We start from the raw sequence: 6000 nt of genomic DNA, 5'->3' as shown, positions 1-6000 counted from the left end.
GAAACGAATATAAAGTAACATTTTTGGACATTGGTATCCGTGTACAGAAACAATCCGTTCTGGCTTTTATGTAAATCGTCTCCTTATACATATATATCTGGACTGTCCGATTCCGAGCCCAATGAAGACGTCTTGACATGACAAGGAGAATTCTTTTACAGAATGTAATTTGAGGAGTTTTAAACATTTAGATTACGTTTCGTATCACATTAACATTATTGATTTATTTTAACATAAATATAACTACGTCGATTTAGTACGAGCGAGAATAAAATAGAGTTTCCAACAAGTTTTCTCCTTCGAAAAGATGTAAGCCCATAAATTCAAACAAGCTTATTATTCATAAAACAGAATTTATTAAAAAGATATAGTTTAAAAAATAAGAACCAAAGTGAGATAATTAAATGTAGTTCAAACTATTTAAGAATTGTATAGAGAGCTAGTTTGGGTATATAAATGCCATCAGAGAGTACGTAATCCTAATAACCATGTTGTTAGTTACATGTGTATAGCTTCATAAACCACAGTATGAAAACATAATACGTATTAGGTGGTTGCATGTGAGCGCAGTGATATATATTGGTGAAAATAGAAGCTGTTAATATAAGCTACTCTTAAGTAGAGTAACCTTAGTGTACTCAATAAAACTGTGAACACACGTTATCAAAATTTATGAAATAGTCAAAAAGTCTCACAAAATTCTAATGTAAATAAAACAAGGAAACAAAAATAATGTCTTCAATTATAATTTATTTTAATATTATGGTACATTTAATGCATATATTATTGAAAAACTACAATTAATTATACAGCCCCAGTAGTTTGTAGGTTAGAGTTGTTATATTATATTTAAATAGAGGTCCTTTCAAAGCCAGATGAGGTACAGTTCTTAGTCTTAATCCATCTAATTATCAATTTAATATCCAAGTAATATATTTTTGTTTCATTTGAGATTATATTTAAATATTTACGTTTAGCTCTTGTTGTCAGGTTATTTTGATATCACTGTATTTCTTCTCAGTTACTTATGTTACTACGTGTGTACATTTTTCTTGATAAAATAAGGTTTAATCACCGTATTTTTCCTAATACCTTTGCAATATCTGTAACACAGTAGACATTCATTCTCTCCTCATACGTTCTAACCAAATGCTCTTGCATAATATAAATAATCACATTCTACAATAGTTTTGTACAGTTATCACGGATTCAATATACAGAGATAGGGAGTTTGATGTCATACTCCTCAACATTGTAATATTGTTCAGCCATATGATCTATCAATGTATATCAATATATCAAGGTATATCAATTTTCAGGCCTACTTCTGAAAAGGTAAATTTTACACAATTTAAATATATATAATAAGTAGTACTTTATAGTATTTATAGGTTCACTATTTGTTTTTCCAATGTTGGTCACCCATGAACTTTTAGAAAATCATTAAATTTGCTCAAAAACATGGTTCCTGTTTCCAGCAATTAATTATTAAACAATTTTATGACTAAAAAACACTAATCAATACCATTTATTCTAACTTTTACCTTTTTTCATCAACTTTTGTTGATTTTACGCTATTTTTATTATTTTCTTGCAATGAATGGCCCAATGTTTTATATTGAAATATCCATGTCTAGTGTAGATACGCAAATTGAGATTTTAAAAATTGTATTGATTTAAAAGCAATGTCTGAGAGTTTGATTGTACCTCCTCCTGGGTTATCTTTAGTGTATGAATGGTAATAGTGTATGAAGGGATCTTTACTATAATTACAATTACTCTTTACTATATTGTCATCCTTCTCTAATGGCGATACATTCTTTTCGAGTCGATAGATATAGTCGATCAAGTCAAAACAACAAAAAATCTAGAATACTTACATTTTGTGTTACATTAATAAATCTATAGTAATAATAAATTAAATTGTGTTATTCTTGATAGTTTAACATAAATTGGTTTTAAAATATTGAGGAAACTTACCACGTGTAGAATGTAAGGTTACATTTTTAAAAGTTATAAAATCTACAGTATCAATTTTATGTATAGTGGTTATATATATGTTAATAGTTTATAAGTTTGAATAGGTTTCAACATATACCAAAATTTAATGATGACAAGAACAGAGAAGGAAATAATTCGGATTTTGTTGGATGTAGTCAAGTCATTAATGAGACTTGTCCATCAATAATAGTAACAAAATTTGTAGTAACTGGTAATAATTAGACATTTGTTTTAACGATAATATATTTTAGAAGCGGTTTAAATTTTATTTTATATGTATGATGTAGCTAGAAATTGTTGAGAGAGAAAGTCGAAGAATGTGAAATTCAGAGAATCAGAGAAGAAGGAATTAGACAGCATTTTACTAAAATATAAGGACAGTATACAGTGATACACTGAAAACTTCATATATTTGACTTCAAATTTGACATACTTCATATTTCGAAATTAAATGGAGCTCTATGTGCGCATGCAAGATATTTGTGGGATAATGTTTCCCATTGTTTTGATATTTTCTGTTGCCAAAGATGCTTAGATAGTGAGGTATGACGACATTTTTTCAGTTCATAATTCTTCATTCAAGCTTCAATAGCATTTTGGTCATATTGAAATCCTTTAAGGGTATCACGAACAAGAAATAATGATGCATATTTATTCCTGTTTAATTAGTAACCAGAAAAATGAATATTATCTTTACGTTGGCCTGCCGTTCCTGAATTATACCTTATCACAACCTTATGTAACATTCTCGGGCATATTTTAAAGCCCCGCTACGTTGTGATATAATAGCTTGATAATGATTAACTCAGCTAACAAAATATACATGATTTATAACAACGTAAAAGCATTTCCTTACGTGAATGGTGGCATTTATCTGCAACTACCATCGAACGAATTTAGATTAGCATCGGTTATTCGCCGAACATAAACCGAAATTGCGACCACCGACTGCATTATTATAAATTTAGGCCCTAATGTGTACGTGCACAGTGGAATTCGACAAAAAATAACCATTAATTCACCACCGTGGAATGTATTTACAACTAAATATACGCTAAAATAATGTTCTTCAGCATAATGATTTTCACGGGTGTCTGTAAAATACTAACAACATATCAACCTACACATCATGTAATTAAGTAGAATTTTCATGATCCACAACATGGTATATTGTATTGACATATATACATATAGCTAACATATAGACAATATTGGTTTACTAGTGAGGGAACAGAGTAATAACGAAGAACATGTAACTTATTTTTACAATTTAGAACCGCAGTGTTTACAATCATTAAATTAGCTATTGATTTTTCAAAACCAAGGTCTATAAAGTAAATAATCTTATAATATTGATTGTTAAACACCTTAATATTTATCAATACTTTTAAATGTTAGCAAATGTACTGTTATAATTCATAATTTCTTCAATTTGTCCTATGTGGTCCATCTGGTTTTGTCCATATTCCTCACCTAAAATATTTAATTCCAAAACAATAAATATACCAGGTGATTAAAAGAATACTTTCTAACCTATATTTTTAAATAAAATTGTATCAACAATTTATACCGTATTTATACCATACTTCGATCTCACCCTTGCTGATGTGGCTTTTGCATATCTTCGGCTTTCTACTTTGTTTTATGTGCCACGAGGGAACTAACAACTTACCAATAAGTATACCTAATTTATGATCGTTAATGTTAACAATATTCTTTGCAACATTCCTTATCGTACTTAATGTACAAATTAACGTATTTATTACCTGCTATATTCGGTTAGAGCTTTGTTAAGAATTGTACGTAATGTAAATATAATTTAATGAAATGCAAAAACTAATACAACTAAAACATACAGAAAAATATTAATAACCTTTAGAATTACCTCTAGTACAATGATACATTATATATCCGAACTATAGTCTAACCAAAGTTTTTTTGATCAAACGTCATCAAGATGGTTAATGTATTAATGTAATATATTGCAAATTATCATTTCATTCTAGTTAAAAAGAGACATAATTTGAATCTGTAATAGAACTAATCTGTTAAAGTCATCAAACATATGCAAAATTCTTCAAAACACTAGTGATCAGACTTTATAAACCGGCAAAGGTTATTTTAATGCTTTGCTTGTTTCTATATATTACAAATCGCTGCTTATTATTATTCTGATTGAAAATTCTGAAGCCAGACATAGCACACTGCATCTATAATCAGTTACTTTGAAAAGGAACGAGATAAACGAGGCCCCCACTTGCAAGTAAAATTCGTAGAGCAGCAGTTAGAAAGATAAACATTTTTTATGTTAAATATTAATTTCCTGAAAACGAAATCAAAAAAATATGATCTTTGGAACTTGGAACTTCCGGATATTGCTTTTAAAAGAATACAGTTTTTAAAGGCATATCCTAAAATAAAGGAAGATTTATTATTTTATCGAATGAGATTTTCTGAATATGATATGATTCAATGCTGACAATTTTTAAGACAAGATAATGAGAAAATTGGAGTGGAAATAACTATGAGCACAGATATGTGTGTAATTATTCAGAATATACATGAGCATTTGGTTAAAATGTGGTATTTTGCAGATATCAGTATACAGGTATTAACAGAACAAACAAAAGAGAAATATTGTGATATCAAAATGTCTTTATTAGGAAACACTCTACCGAAGGACACATGAATAAAACGTAATAAGTAACTATGCCCTCCAATGTTACTCGCCTGGAGCTCATAGGTGGCATGGAAAAGAGTTTAATATAAATATAATCAAACACAACCCTAACCTATAAACTATTATAACTGTGTACTAATTGTAGTTTTTAATTGTAGGTTCTAAGATTTACTATAATGTTAAAATAAATTAGATTTGATAACAGTAATTTTGTTTAATTATTTTGTTTAGATTAGAATTTTGTTAAGTAAGTCAAAAACAAACTGAACTAAACCTCAGAGTTGATACGGCAACATTGCGACGTTTTGATACCGCTAGTACATACCAGTAAATAAAAAAACGCGCCTAGAGCTTTACCTCATAGTGATATAGAAAAGAGTTCAGTGTAGGTTAATATGATAAAACAACTCTAACCTACAAATTATTTCGGAGGTTTAATTAACTCTAGCTTAAGTCCTTCGAAAATATCTGCATTAGATGTAGTCGAATGTTAAAATAAAGTATATTTTATAGAGTTATTTTTGTTTGTTTATTTTATTTACATTGGTGTTTGTTAAGCCATAGTCGAAATAAACAAAAACCTAAATTTGGTGCGGCAACATTGCGATATTGTGACGTCATACGTTTTGATGACGTAGATTGGCTGTTTTATTGGAAGCTTTATAGCACACTTTTACAATCTTTCAGGGCTTTTCTGATCTCGAAAAGCATATAGAAACTAAACTCGTTAAAACGCATTCGGCTTTGGAGGGTAAGAGTATGGGCGGCATCATTTCGCTTGGTTAATATATGAATAAATCATCAGCACCCATTGGACATCGACCGAAATTAAACCGTTTCATAAACCAAACGGGCCTAAATGCATTTTACTAATTAACTAGCAATACGATCGCATCTCCAATAACCATTTGGGCCGATTTTATTTTATATAACGCGCCGCTTAAACCAGATATCAGTAAATAATAAATTTATATAACGACATATCGGATCGCGTAATCGCTAATATTATATCCCAGTTTTCCGGACTGTGTTCATATCAAAAATATTTAGCACCCCCGTCTCCCGATGCCGACCGCTCTATTCCCAGAGGAATAATTGAATTTGTTTAACAAACACGGTGGCAACAAAACCGTATAACAGTGCCGTTCGTATCATGTCATGGCTGAATATGAGGACAGTTTGATAAGCACGACCTAAAAGACGAAAGAAACGTTTTTGGCAACAACGCATTTCATCTTTCAACATTATCTCCTTTTATTTGCCTTTAGTCCAACTTTTCTCCAGTTTTTAAATTATTTCCAAATAATAGATTTTCTAAA

This window comes from Rhynchophorus ferrugineus, unplaced genomic scaffold, assembly GCF_030347505.1.
Source record: "Rhynchophorus ferrugineus isolate W39M unplaced genomic scaffold, kcgeb_rfMv2 rfM4, whole genome shotgun sequence".
Taxonomy (NCBI): Eukaryota; Metazoa; Arthropoda; class Insecta; order Coleoptera; family Curculionidae; genus Rhynchophorus; species Rhynchophorus ferrugineus.
This window is presented reverse-complemented; position numbering follows the sequence as displayed.